The sequence below is a fragment of the Lissotriton vulgaris genome, unplaced genomic scaffold, assembly GCF_964263255.1.
Source record: "Lissotriton vulgaris unplaced genomic scaffold, aLisVul1.2 SCAFFOLD_1533, whole genome shotgun sequence".
In the NCBI taxonomy this organism is placed as follows: Eukaryota; Metazoa; Chordata; class Amphibia; order Caudata; family Salamandridae; genus Lissotriton; species Lissotriton vulgaris.
The window spans coordinates 183,418-196,790 of NW_028243822.1; positions in this window are offsets into that span (position 1 = coordinate 183,418).

Here is a 13,373-nt window from a genome sequence, read left to right on the forward strand (position 1 = left end):
TTAAACAGACGTGAATTTCCTCAGTGTAGTTCAAAGGAATGATTCTCTTGCTATACACACAAAACATTGCATTGACCGACTGAGCTTTCCCAGTAAAACAAAGCATTTCTCACAGATAATGTTAACTTGCTTTTTTATCATTCAAAGTGTGTGCGTTATAATAAAGATTTACTTGCATGTGAAAAATGCCAGATAATGAGTTATAGAATATATTGTTCTTTTGTAGCTCTCAAGATAATTTGCCATACTTTTTTTTATTTAATGTCTTTTCACCACTACCCCTAAGTCCGTGAACCGCTGATGATTAAAAAATAGACTATTTATTTTATCTGTGCAGCATATCCTCCTGACTGGCCAAGAAATGCGGCACAGATAAGAGACGACCCGAGCCCTCCTGACAACATTTAGCCGTGATGAGGAGGAGGGAGGGAACACGCAAAACCGAGCCGTGCTACAAAGCCTAAGTGTGGACAACACTCGTGACACCTGCAAAGAGCTAAAAAAAACACTGCTCTTTGGCCAGACATGCACGGGCCAGGGGCGTAACACAGGCCCCCGCAGCCCACGCGGTGCGGGGGGGGGGGGGGGGGGGGACTAGCCCCTCGGCACTGAACTCTGGCCGGGAGAGCTCCTGATTGAGCCAGGAGGGGGCCCCCCTAAGTACCGTGCAGGGAGGCCCCCTCACTTTTTGTTATGCCAGTGGCACGGGCACAATGAGGCGTGTATTGTGCAGACAGGCATTCATCATTAATGAAACGAGACAAGGGTTAAAAAACTAAAGGGAAAACTATTCAGAAGTTTTTATTTAAAGCAGCCAGAGTAACAAAAATCGTGGGCATTGCCCCCCATAAAAAATTTAGCGTGAAAATTGAAATTCACGAAATCGCTAAAAGCCAGTCAGTCAGTCAAAAGTTCTTTATTTCGGCCATTAAGACCATAAAAGCACAGAAAAAAACAGCACAGTCCATTCATTCAATATTCCTAATTAAACTTCCATTGCTCGAAATACAAATAACTTGATACGGTGCATGTGCATTACAGTATTATTGTATAAAATTCAATTAAAAATAGACATTTAAAATAAGTGTAAGACACAAACTTGCACCATTAAAATATTACAAAATCGGCGTGAAAAGGACCAGGCACAACAATAGAATAAGGTGACCAAATTAGGCAAGACCTAGCTTTAAAATATCTGGACGTACACAGCACATGGAAAATAAAACAAGCATTTACAATGCAACGGTCTCGCCTTGGCAAAAGTTAGAGCTATTGGCATTGTAAATGACAACATTTTTAGGTCTCGCCTGTCAATGCGCATGCGCATTAAGCTTGCGAGACTATAGGGGCTTAAACAGACTTTAACTAGACTGGCGATTTGATGCAGTGCATGTGCGATTTTAGCTCAATGCGCAAGCGCAATGAGTTAAAATGTGCGTGCCCAGCATCAAATCCCCAGCCATCTGTTGCCCAGCTTGGTGCCGCCAGCAGCTCTTCCCGCTCCACCCCCTGCTGCATCAAAGGCTTCCATAGCCGGCCGGCCGTGCTTTCAGTTTCATGGCCGCCAGGCCGTGTCTCCTTTGTTGCCCACCTTATTTTATCTCTTCCCTAGATCCCCTCTGTCCCCTTCTCTTCTCGATTCACCCCTGTTATCCTTCCGGTGCTGATATATACATAGCCTTTCCCCATTTGCTTTCTGGCAACCCTGCTTCCGCCTGCCACTTTAAAAAAAATATTTCACCAAGTGAAACGCATTTGTTACAGCTATATTTAATGGACCGCAAAGTTATTGGACGCTCTGTGTAACATGATAGCAGCGCCGTTACTAAGGCTGCAGGAGCCAAACTGTGCGGAGTTTTTTCCCGACCCGGGGTCTGTATTTTTCCCCCACCAGCCCTCCCATCCTCTTCCTTCTCCCAGGACTCGTTCCTTTCTTCGTCCTTCCTGGTCTTGGGCTCCAGCTCTTCGGCAGCACTAATACTTTCAGGCAGCTCCTTTTTCACCGCCGTCTCATATGTTTTCTTTTCAATCTTGCTCAATCATGCACTGTTTCTCTTTGCAACTCCCTTCTCTGCTACGGGCTCAGGCCTGCAATCTCCTCTGCTCACTGAATGAATGGAGGGTTAACGGCAGCCCTGCTGCCACATATGTAAATGCTGCTGCCCCGTGTACCTCAAGCCTCTGTCTCTCGCCCTCAAGTCTTCGCTGCACTTATTCACAACTGGCGGCAGAACCAGCCTTCCATCCCCAAGTCAATTTTATTAGGATCCGCTTTTTTCATCTCTTCCCTAGTTCCCCCCCCCCCCTGGAATGTCGTTGGTAGTCATTTTCAGAAATACCCCAAGGGGGGCTTCATCCGGTGAGAGGCTGAAAAGGACCCCACCAATCTCGGCTGCAGGTCAGTTCAACTTCTTTCGAGCAATGCTGCTTCTTTTTGTTCAACTCATGAAAGTAAAAACAGCATCATGTTTACTTATTTTATTAATTGTTTAAACTATTTTTTACCAGGGGTCATGATGTCACTGACACGCATGACCATGGGTAGCACGGAACAAACACTTAACGGCTAGAGGACACTGCAGTCTGTCTTCTTGCATGTTTGCTAGTTAACGTTTTCGCGCAATTTACATTCTTCATATTTTCGGCTTCCCAGGCTCACTTGGGCAATTCTGCCTGGAAATCTGATACACCAAGACCAAGATTCTAGGTAAGCACTTTTGCACAGCTTTGCCGACATAGACCCATAGAGGCATTTTTATTTTATTTCATTTTCTTTCCAGTCCGCACTCCCCTTTCCTCCAAGCGGATTTTAAAACGTTTGCTGCGGCTCACTGCACTTATACTAAAAGACACCCCGCCCTTCCTGGCTTCTCACAGCCATCATTTATATACATGCGCCGGTCCCTTTACTGCCCTTCTGCCTCGTTTCCATACGTTGTCCCATTCAGTTTTCCCATAGTCACTTTCTAAGCATCTACCTCACTAGGTTAGACCCCCCCACATACCAGCACCACCAGTGTGCTATTGCTTGGCTGGCAGCGTTATTGACGACCAGCATGCATTCCGGCCCCTCGTTTCTCTGCAAGCCTGTTAGCTCCTGGGGCTGAGTGCTTCCCAAATTCCGTTAGCACACAGCACCCACGGGCCACCACCACCTTTTCGATGCATCATTGTTTGCTCACCAGCCCTCTGCACGCACCGCAGTGAGGCGCTTACCTTCGGTTTCTTTTCATCACATCAAGCTAGTATCCACGGGCTGACCATGACTGACCCTGTTTCACAGGCTCTCATTTTCTTCAGGTCTCTCATCACCGGCCCTTATCAAGGTGGCCACTTCACCATTGCCAGCACTGAGGGCTGCTGATTCCGTTCCCACGCACCAGGAGCGGCCTAGGTTGGGCCTACTGCACCCAAGCCCTCGACGCACCATCCATCTTACATCCGCATTGGTATGTACCCTTCTGTTTTATTTACCTTACGAGGGCCGTGCATGGTCTGTCATTAGGCCGGTCCTGCCTCAGAAGCACCACTGAGTACTGTATCCAGTTATAATTTTCGAGCGCATATGGGGTCCCGTAGGCATTCAGCCCCACGTATGTTCTGTAGCCTATTGCATGTGTGGTTCAAATATGTTCTCTCAATATTTCAGGCTTTATTACAGATGTCACAAAAAGATGTTAATATTTCACTTCTGTTCTTGGATTTACGTCACAATAAAATACACTGAACATAATCTTCATATAAAGTTATTTACAAAAGTTTAAGCTATTGCCATTATAAAGTACAATAACTTTTATTTAAGTATTAATTATTTAAAAAAATTAAAAGCCAATGTTATGTGTAATAGCAATACATCTAAGTCATGTATATACAACACATATTGCATTACACATGCTATAGGTGTCACATTTGCTAAAGTTATGACTATTGGCATTGCAAATGACAAAGCTATCAATTTAGCTATTTTAAAAACCAACACATAAATAAAATTATTGTCATTTACAAGACCAATAGCTCCAACTTTTCTAATGCGAGACCTATTGCATTTCCAATGCTTGTTATTTATGTGTTGGTTTTGAAAACAGATAAATAAATGGCATCGTCATTTACAATGCCAATAGCTTAATCTCTCGCAAATGCCACACGCACACACACACACAGAGCCCCACACACACACAGAGCCCCCCAGACACACACACAGCCACACACACACACAGAGCCCCCCACACACACAGAGCCCCCCACACACACAGAGCCCCCCACACACACACAGAACCCCCCACACACACAGAGCCCCACACACACACAGAGCCCCCCCTCCAGTTACACACAGCTCTCTAACGGTTGCATCACTCCACAGCGCCAGATTACCATTCAGTGATGCGTTCAGGTGTAGATATGAAGATTCAATACCGGCCGCCCTACACGTTTAAGCCAATTTACGGGTGAGGTCTCTCTGGTGGGATGTTTGATAAATTTAAATGCACACAACAGTCCCGATTCCAAAATTCTTTGTAAGTCTGAAACAGTGCACCTTATTTGGGTATTCACAGTAATCCACGTACAACGGACAACTTGTGCAAGTACTGCGGACATGTGTGTTAGCACAGTTACCATCTGTTTCAGTTTTTTGTGCATCAATTGCACTTCCCAGGTGTTTAAACGCCTGTCCTTAGACTCCCAATGACGGCATAAGTGAAACTAACGCGGCCCGCGGCTCCGCCGCACTAAGGCCGCCCGACCGCGTGGCAGCCATCGTTGCGGCCCTGTAAACCTTTGATCTACTGCGACCTAAGGCGGCCCGCCACAGATGACAACCCGTCTCGACTGAAACAATTGTACTACAAAGTCTGAAAGCAAGCGTCTCTAAATGGAATCAGGAACTAGATAACTAGGTTCCTGCTGACCTGGAGTCATTTGGCACCTTAGCGTTCATTAAAACAATTGTACTACAAAGTCTGAAAGCAAGCGTCTCTAAATGGAATTAGGCCCTCGATAACAAGGTTCCTGCTGACCTGGAGTCATTTGGCACCTTAGAGTTCATTAAAAGTCGTAAAGTCATTCCCTTGGTGCTGGGACCGTTTGTGCGACATCCTTACTGCGGGATCGAACCCGCCCCTCTTCCATTAATAGCGTCGGACAGCGCCGAACGTGTAGAGCCATTAGTGCTTTCGCAAGATACATGTATGTTGGCCCAACACTGCATCCCTCTCACAGTCATCCCTAAACATTGCATTGCATCAAAATTGACCCCTGCTCCCTTCTTTGAAGCCATTGTGGGTGTGTGACATTACAGCGCATCGTCCCGAGCAGTAACAGAGGTCTAAATTGCTGGGACGTGCCGATATTTTGGTAGCTTTGAATACAATTGACCCGACTCGGGTATCGGAGTGCTTAACATTCCTAGAGGACACCTTTATTTTTGTTAGGCCTGAGGATATTAAGTTATTTGCCCATAATCACGTGAAGTTTAGTGTCCTCGCCAAGATTCAAACCCACTTCATCCGCTTCGATGTCGGACGCCCTGGCCGTTAGGCCAACACCCGCCTCAAACGGGCGGTGTGCGCTTGCCCCCGTCCGCCCATTAAACCACGAACATTTACCACAACCTTGTGTCTGAAACTGGCTACACGCCACAAACAAGTGCAGGTACACGTGCAGCTGTCTCAAGAAGGGGCGCAAAGACAGACCTTTGCTCTCAACTGCCCGAAGCATGCCCCATATCTCAGCTAAGGAGAACGCTGGGCCTGCGGTCCGACAACGGAACGGGTTCCTGTAACAATGCCGGCCAGCACGCGCACCCCCCGGAGGGTATCAACAACGTTACGGGCTCCCTGGAAACCCACCTCAAGGCCCGAGAGCCCCATAGACCCCGAGGTCCTTGTTCCCCTGTGTCTGGGCGTCGGCAGGGAGACCGACCTGTATGGGCTTCCCGGCGACCGAGTGTGACGGCGTTTACTGGCAAAGAATACATGGGTAGAGGGAAGGGGGGGCTAGAGCGGGACAAAGGAGAGCTGCGGGCGGAGGGAAGGGGTGCACAAACAGGGAGTCTGAGGCAAGAAACAACGGCACAAACAGGGGGGCAGGGGCACGAAGAACGGCACAAACAGGGGGGCAGAGGCTTACCTCATGTCCTCGGTAGACGCTGCTCGGAAAGCACAGCGCGCCCTGTAGGGATTCAGGGGCGTGTTTTTCGTGCTCTCCCCTTCCCATTGGCTGGAAGGTAAAATTCCAGCCAATGGGAAGAGGAGAGGGCGGGACTTAAAAAAAGACCCAGAAACGCCCCTGAATCGCGTCGTGATAGGGAAAGAGTGATTGACAACCAATCTCTTCCAATGGCTAGCCTCCATTTATGGAGCTAGCCAATGGAAGAGAGAGGCGGGACAAAGCCCCACGCTGTCATCAAAAGATTTCGCCTGCGCGAGCACTGCTGTGCAGTGCTACGGCCAGGCGAAACCTAAAAACGGGAAAGTGAATACGCAATAGGCATGCTAGTGTCCTATTTTAGTATCCTGAAAGCCTGTGTGCAGTGCTTTGTCCAGAGATTTCTGCATAACTGCAATAACCATCGGTGTATCGCCTTCTTATACCCATGTGCATTGTTACATGCCGGGCATCTCAAGATTGGTGTACCCCCCCTGTTGTTTGTCAAAGCACGTAATGGAAGTACCCCATGCCTGAACTGTAAATAATGCTTTTTGGAAAGTGCTGGCTGAATATCATCAAGGGCAGGCTTTAACCTATGTTGATTTTTTATCTCTAAAAACACTGCGATCATTGTTCTTGGTCCAATATATTCCACAGACAAGCCCAAGAGGGGTGGCCACTGTTTTGAGATGTTGTTCCCGGATCAATTGTCTGATGCCTCAAAGTTGGTGTTTTGCACTTTTGCGCTTTTGGTCATGGCTGCTATGTGGCTGTGAAGATTGAGATGATTGTCAAAGGTGATACCAAGTGATCTGGCACTCTGGACAGTCATCCAGGGCGAGAAAGTTAGCCATCCATTCCTATACTGAAGATTTTGCTTTCGCAGGCAAAATCAAAAGAAATTCTGTTCTAGTTTGGTTGAGTTTTAAATGGTGGTTAGACATCCAGCTTTGAATATTTAAGAGTGTGATTGAAAGCAGAGCAACATCTTTTGGGTATGGGATTTTCATGAATATTTGGGCGTCTTCGGCATAGAGGTGAAAGAGAATCCCAGAGTCTCTCTTTGCCGAACCTGTGTTATTAGCAATAATGTGATTTTGCTTTTGTGGAATTTGATAAATACTACTGGTTGGTGCAGTAGCTTCTGTGATGATGGTTATATCATATCTAAAGCAATTTTTGTTAGTTTGGGTACATGCTCACCTGGTTAAGACTAGGACAAGGAAGACTGAAGAGGGTGTTTTGCTCGGACTACTTTCCAGTAAGCGTTATTATTCCGACTCACGGTCTTCCTCATCTCAGCCTTGCTTTCCTGTTCTCATGCCTGAGCTAGGTGAAAATAAAATTGATCATGCTATGGATTATTGGCCTTTGTTATTTCAGGAAGTTGTTGTTTGTAGCGGCCATATTTGTAGGGGGGGAGAATCATTAAAAAAAACTAATATTGGGTAAAGCTGTTGATTAAGAGACTATGGGTCACTTAGTTAAGACTGTGACGTGAAGCTCATGGCTCGGATTAATGATACTTAGGGCCTTATCATGATGTCAGGCAGACGCACCGTCATGGAAACGGGTCAGACCGACCTCTGGTTGGCGGTCTCGACTGCTGATTAAAATGTGACTGCACATGTTGCGGTCACATACACCCATTTCTCAATGGGAGCTTGTGCTATGACCGTAAACCGGCCGTAGCACAAGCTCCCATTGAGAAACGGGAGATTGTGTTCATCCCTGCCCCGCGTGGCAGGCACCTCAGGGGGCCTTCAACACTGTGCAGGGATCAATAGGGAGGCACCTTAGGTGTCCCCTCAGCCCCCAACCGGAGGCAGCAAGGAAAAGGGGGCCTTGCAAGGGGCCCCTCAACTCATTTTCCGACAGGCTTCCCATGTCGGAAAGCCCGGCAAGGAAAGTCTATGTGAAACTGAGCATCGTAATCCAAACGGCGGAAACGCTGTCCAGTGGGATTAGGGACTAGTTTCCCACTGGCTGACGGGCTCCTTGAGCCTGTCGGAAGCCAGCTGGAATGACTGGCAGGTTTCAATTCCGACCACCTAAATTGTAATTAGGCGGTCGGAAGTGAACAGCAAAACAAACAAGATGATGGACGGAATGTTGCACAATGGCAAAACATTCACCCCAGTCACAGATCTGGGTTTAATCCATCGTTATTTTGCTCACCAAGCCACCCCAGTTCAGACATGGCCTTATGCAAATCAGTCTTGACCCTGTGCCTCATGGGAACAGTCCAGCCCGAACTGCCAAGCCATGTCTTCCCTGGACCGGAATCAAGCAACCTAGGATCGGTTTCTGGCTATCAGCCGTCTTCAGCCAGGATAGCTTGTCTCTAGTGGCGTAGTGAAACCGGCGTTCTGGTCAGTGGCTTTCCGACACTCATCGTTATCGGCCCCTTAGTAAGTGATCCAAGCATTTTCACCAGCTCTGCCTTTTAGCGTCTCAAATAAAACCTTGTGTAGTTTGTTCTCTTAAGTGATAGCATAACATTTTTCAGAATTGGAATCGTATTATCGGCATTATCTCTTTCCAAACAATGACAAGTACATATTTTACTTCTGAGTTAAACTGCTTTTGTTTGCTAAAACATCACCCACTTAGGCAAAGTGTCCCTCTCAGAATCCTAAATTCTACACAGAAGCCACAACTGTTCTCAGTAAATGCGCTGTCCACTCTCGGGTGAATTATAAGAGTTGGTGCCCTGTACAATATAAGCAAGCAGTTGCAATGCAATAGGTCTTGCATTCACATGAGTTTGAGCTATTGGCTTTGTAAATGACAACGCCTTTTATTTATGTTTTGGGTTTTAAAACATAAATAAAAGGCATTGTCATATACAATACTAATAGCTTAAATTCTCACAAATGCGAGACCTATTGGATTGCAATGAAGGGCCTTCTAGACCGCTTGTTAGAGTGTAAATATTAGAGGAAGAGACCGGCCTGCGACGTCTTCAAAGTAGTGATAAACAGTGCAGTGAAGAAGATGTGTAAGTGTTGTAAATTACACAGCCACAAAGTGTGAAGTGAGAGTTACATACCATCTGAGCTATAAACACTAACAAAGCACTCCAACACCTTTGGCTCTGTGATTACACTGTCACGGCTCAGGAAGAACAGAGGGAGGGGGGCTATTTCCTGCCCTCACTACAGGTGTAGGAGGGCCCTGGCTTCACCTCCTGGAGCAGGGCGGGCTGTGCTTTATGGCAAGCATTGGTTGAAGGAGGGATGGTCTTGGCTGCAGCTCTGGCCTCGTATAGAGCGCCTGCTATTACTAGTGAGCGAGAGGCACTGAGGTGGTGGTATTCGTATTTGTGATGGTAGTGTTGTTGGTGGTATTGGTTTGTGGTGGTATTGGTGGGGATGGTATTGGTGGTGGTATTGTTGGTGGTGGTATTTGTGGTGGTGGTGTTATTGGTGGTGGTGGTGGTATTGATGGGGGTAGTATTGGTATTGGTGGGGGCGGTATTGGTGGTGGTGGTATTGGTGGTGGTGGCACTGGTATTGGTGGTGGTACTGGTATTGGTGGTATTGGTGGTGGTATTGGTGGTAGTAGGGGTATTGGTGGTGGTACTGGTATTGGTAGTGGTATTGGTATTGGTAATAGTGCTGGTGGTGGTATTGGTATTGGTGGTGGTGGTAGTAGTGGTGGTATTGGTGGTGGTGGTATTAGTGGTGGTATTAATGGTGGTGGTGGTATTAGTGGTGGTATTGGTGGTGGTGGTATTAATCGTGGTATTAGTGGTGATATTGGTGGTGGTGGTATTTGTGGTGTGGTATTGGTGGTATTGGTGGTGGTGGTATTATTGGTGGTGGTGGTAATGGTGGTGGTGGTGGCATTGGTATTGGTGGTGGTATTTGTGGTATTGGATTGGTGGTAGTGGTGGTGGTATTGGTGGTGGTGATATTGGTGTTGGTGGTATTGATGGTGGTGGTGGTGGTATTGGTATTGGTGGTGGTATTGGTGATGGTCGTATTGGTGGTGGTGGTATTGGTGTTGGTATTGGTGGTGGTATTGATGGTGGTGGTGGTATTAGTGGTGGTGGAATTGGTGGTGGTAGTGATGTTGGTGGTGGTATTGGTGGTGGTGGAATTGGTGGTGGTGGTGGTGGTATTGGCGGTGGTGGTATTGGTGGTGGTGGTAATGGTGGTGGTATTGGTGGTGGTCGTGTTAATAAAACAGGCTTGTGAAAACAACCCATCAGGTGGCTGTACTGCATATGACATGTAACACAGATGGGCTGTTGTCAGCTTCAGCCCATTAGCACAGGATTATGTGCTACCAGGAATTCACATGACTTAAATCGCTAATTATTTCGAAATCCATTTTACTTGGGGGGTTGAAACTGACACAAAATAATGCCGGGTTAAAGTGATTGAGAGCAGTCGCCCGTGTTACAGTGGTGGCTGTGCTGCTTAAAAAAACGCAAGAGGTTTCAGCTCAGCTGAAGCAGCGCATGTCCGGCCTGCAGTAAGAGAAACTCAATAAAGTAAAATGTGCTAACAGCCTAAATAACAGGTCCCGTGTAACAACTGAAGAAAAAGGGCCAGTCGCCATGGGAAGGTACAAATTAAGACAAGGCTGTACTAAGGAGGGACTAACAAGCCAATTAACAAATCCAAAGGCAGCATTTACGAAAGACAATGACACAAACCAATGAAACTATAGGAAGAGAGTTGGCGCGGCTTCTCTTCTATACTCTACTACAGCAGTCTCGCAGAGCGAGCAGTGCATGTGCTCTGCCGCTAGACTCGACCTTAAAATAGTTGAAAAAAAAGGAACAATAACTTAAAGTACACGATAATTAGTGCTCCTAAATACAAAGCATGATAAAATTGGTTATAGTATTGTACATAAATGTAAATATTGGACTCTTCAACGCATCCCTCTTGTAAAACATATTTTTCTGTAATGAAACTGCAAAACTTTATTAATCACTTAGCTTCGAGTTTTACAGATTTGTTGAATGATTATTGGTGATTGTTCTTCGTATTTGGATATTACTGGAATGCACAAAGGTGTATTCCTCAAATGTAGGTTGGTGTAATAACCGAGCTTCTTATATGTGATGCAGCGCTACTCCGGAAATATTTTCTAAAACCATATCACCTTTCCCTGAAGTACCAAAATATACATCTACTCATCAGTGGGGCCCATAACACTGCGAGTTACTCACAAAACACTTCCATCCTACTTCATGGATCGGTGAGATTCAAAGGAGAGCTGCTGTATCATAGTGGAGTGTTTAAATTAAAACTAAATATTTATACTATTTACACCTGCAGTTTAAATGAGTTTTACCATGGTTTTTATCAACAAGTCATTTTTATTCAGACACACCACCATTATGGTCGATGAATCTGCTAGTAAAAAATTAGGCGTAGAAAAATAAAAGACCAGCCTAATTCTCCATTTATCTAATTTTTATTAAAACGAAGTTTAGCATGTCTAACAGTTTATACACTTTATTTATTTCTTTATTCAAAAAATATTTTTAAAGGAGTAAAAGTTTTATCTCAAACAGTTATATTCATTTATTTCAGAGATTCAGAAATAGACATTAATATTTAGATTTCAGAACACAAATATTAGCAATAGACAGATAGTTCCCAACATTAATTTTCTCCTAACTTCCCTAACCAATACCCTCATCTAAAGCTCAATTCTCACTCAAAGAAAATAAAACATTTATTTGAGAATTCTTACATCTCAGGAAGAGAGTTTTCTCTTAAAGAAAATCAAGACTTTTTTATACCTTTTTCACTAACTTTATCTATCTACAAAAGTAACTATCAGCTCAAACTCAAGTTCTGATTGGACAATTTGAGGGTGGATGAGCATCACCTCATCATTCTAATATTCAATTTCCGTAGCATCAGCTGAATTTTAAAGAGTCCTTTGTTTGAGAAAGTCTTTGGCCTAGTCACATCCTCAACTAGTTACTACAGGATCCTTTCCCACGATCAGTAACTCCAATGTTCATTCTTTTGGCAGTCATCAGGACTTCCAGGGCAAGTCGTCCTTGAACTGCTTTCATTCAGGCAAAGGCAGCTCAAATTCAATCTCGGCCTTGGGCTGGGCATGCTCAGTTCATTTTCCATTCACAGTTAATGAAGCAGCATCTTTTTACTAGGCCTCACAGGCCAGAATGGGAACTATCATAGAAACAAACACACATAAATGTTAATTCTTTGAAATATAACCCTTATGTCTGCCTCCCCCATACTAAGGGTTTCCTTTATTAGTTGTTACCTAGCAAATAAGCAACATATATGCATGATATACTCACTTATCTCCATGTCTTTGCCACAAAACACATGAACAGAAAGCACATTTATGCAGCTGTTGATTAAATTAAAGCTTTGCATGAATAAACAACATGACGACATTACTAAATTAGTCAGTTATAGTTCTCCATGCAAGCAGATTAGTATTTCCCACGTGTATTTATGTGTGCATTCTATACTATGTTGGTTAATTTTCCGCACCACACAAATTATTAAAGGTTACAGTTATGAGGAAATGACTTCACGCGAGGTATACAAAATTTAGTTTTTCCACCTCGCTCCATCAACTCCCTCCTTTGGTGATCTTATCACCAAATATCTCCCAAAATTTTGAAAATGTTATCCGAACATGTTTCAAGTTCTTCAGATTAGTACAATTTATACTCTAGTATCTTCTTCTCCGGGTTGTTCAAAGACTTTTTCTCGAAATTCTTTCATTTCTATATCATAGTTTTCTCTTTCTCTTTCTCGTTTTTTTTAATTGCTTTCTTTATTGACTTTCTAGTATTCCTTCTTTTTCTATATATGCAACATAATCTTAACATCAAAAACACTAATACTATTATTGTTACTGGAATTAGTATCTTACCTATAATTGAACTACCTATTTCTTGAAACCAATGTTTAACTGCTGAAAAACATTTACCAAGTCGTTCAAGAATACCATCAACCTCCAGTGGTTCATTTTCTCTATGCAACTCTGTAATGTTTGTAATGTACTTTTCAATATTTTGACTTTTGTCTGGAATGTAGGTACAACAGTGCTGTACCTTCAAAATTCCACAAACTCCTCCTTCTTTTGCCAATATTATATCAAGAGCAAGACGATTTTGCATCACCATAGCTCTCATAGCAATCGTTTCAGTATTTACCATTAAGAATCCTCCTGCTGTGTCTGTTGACAAACGATCTACTATCGTTGACAAT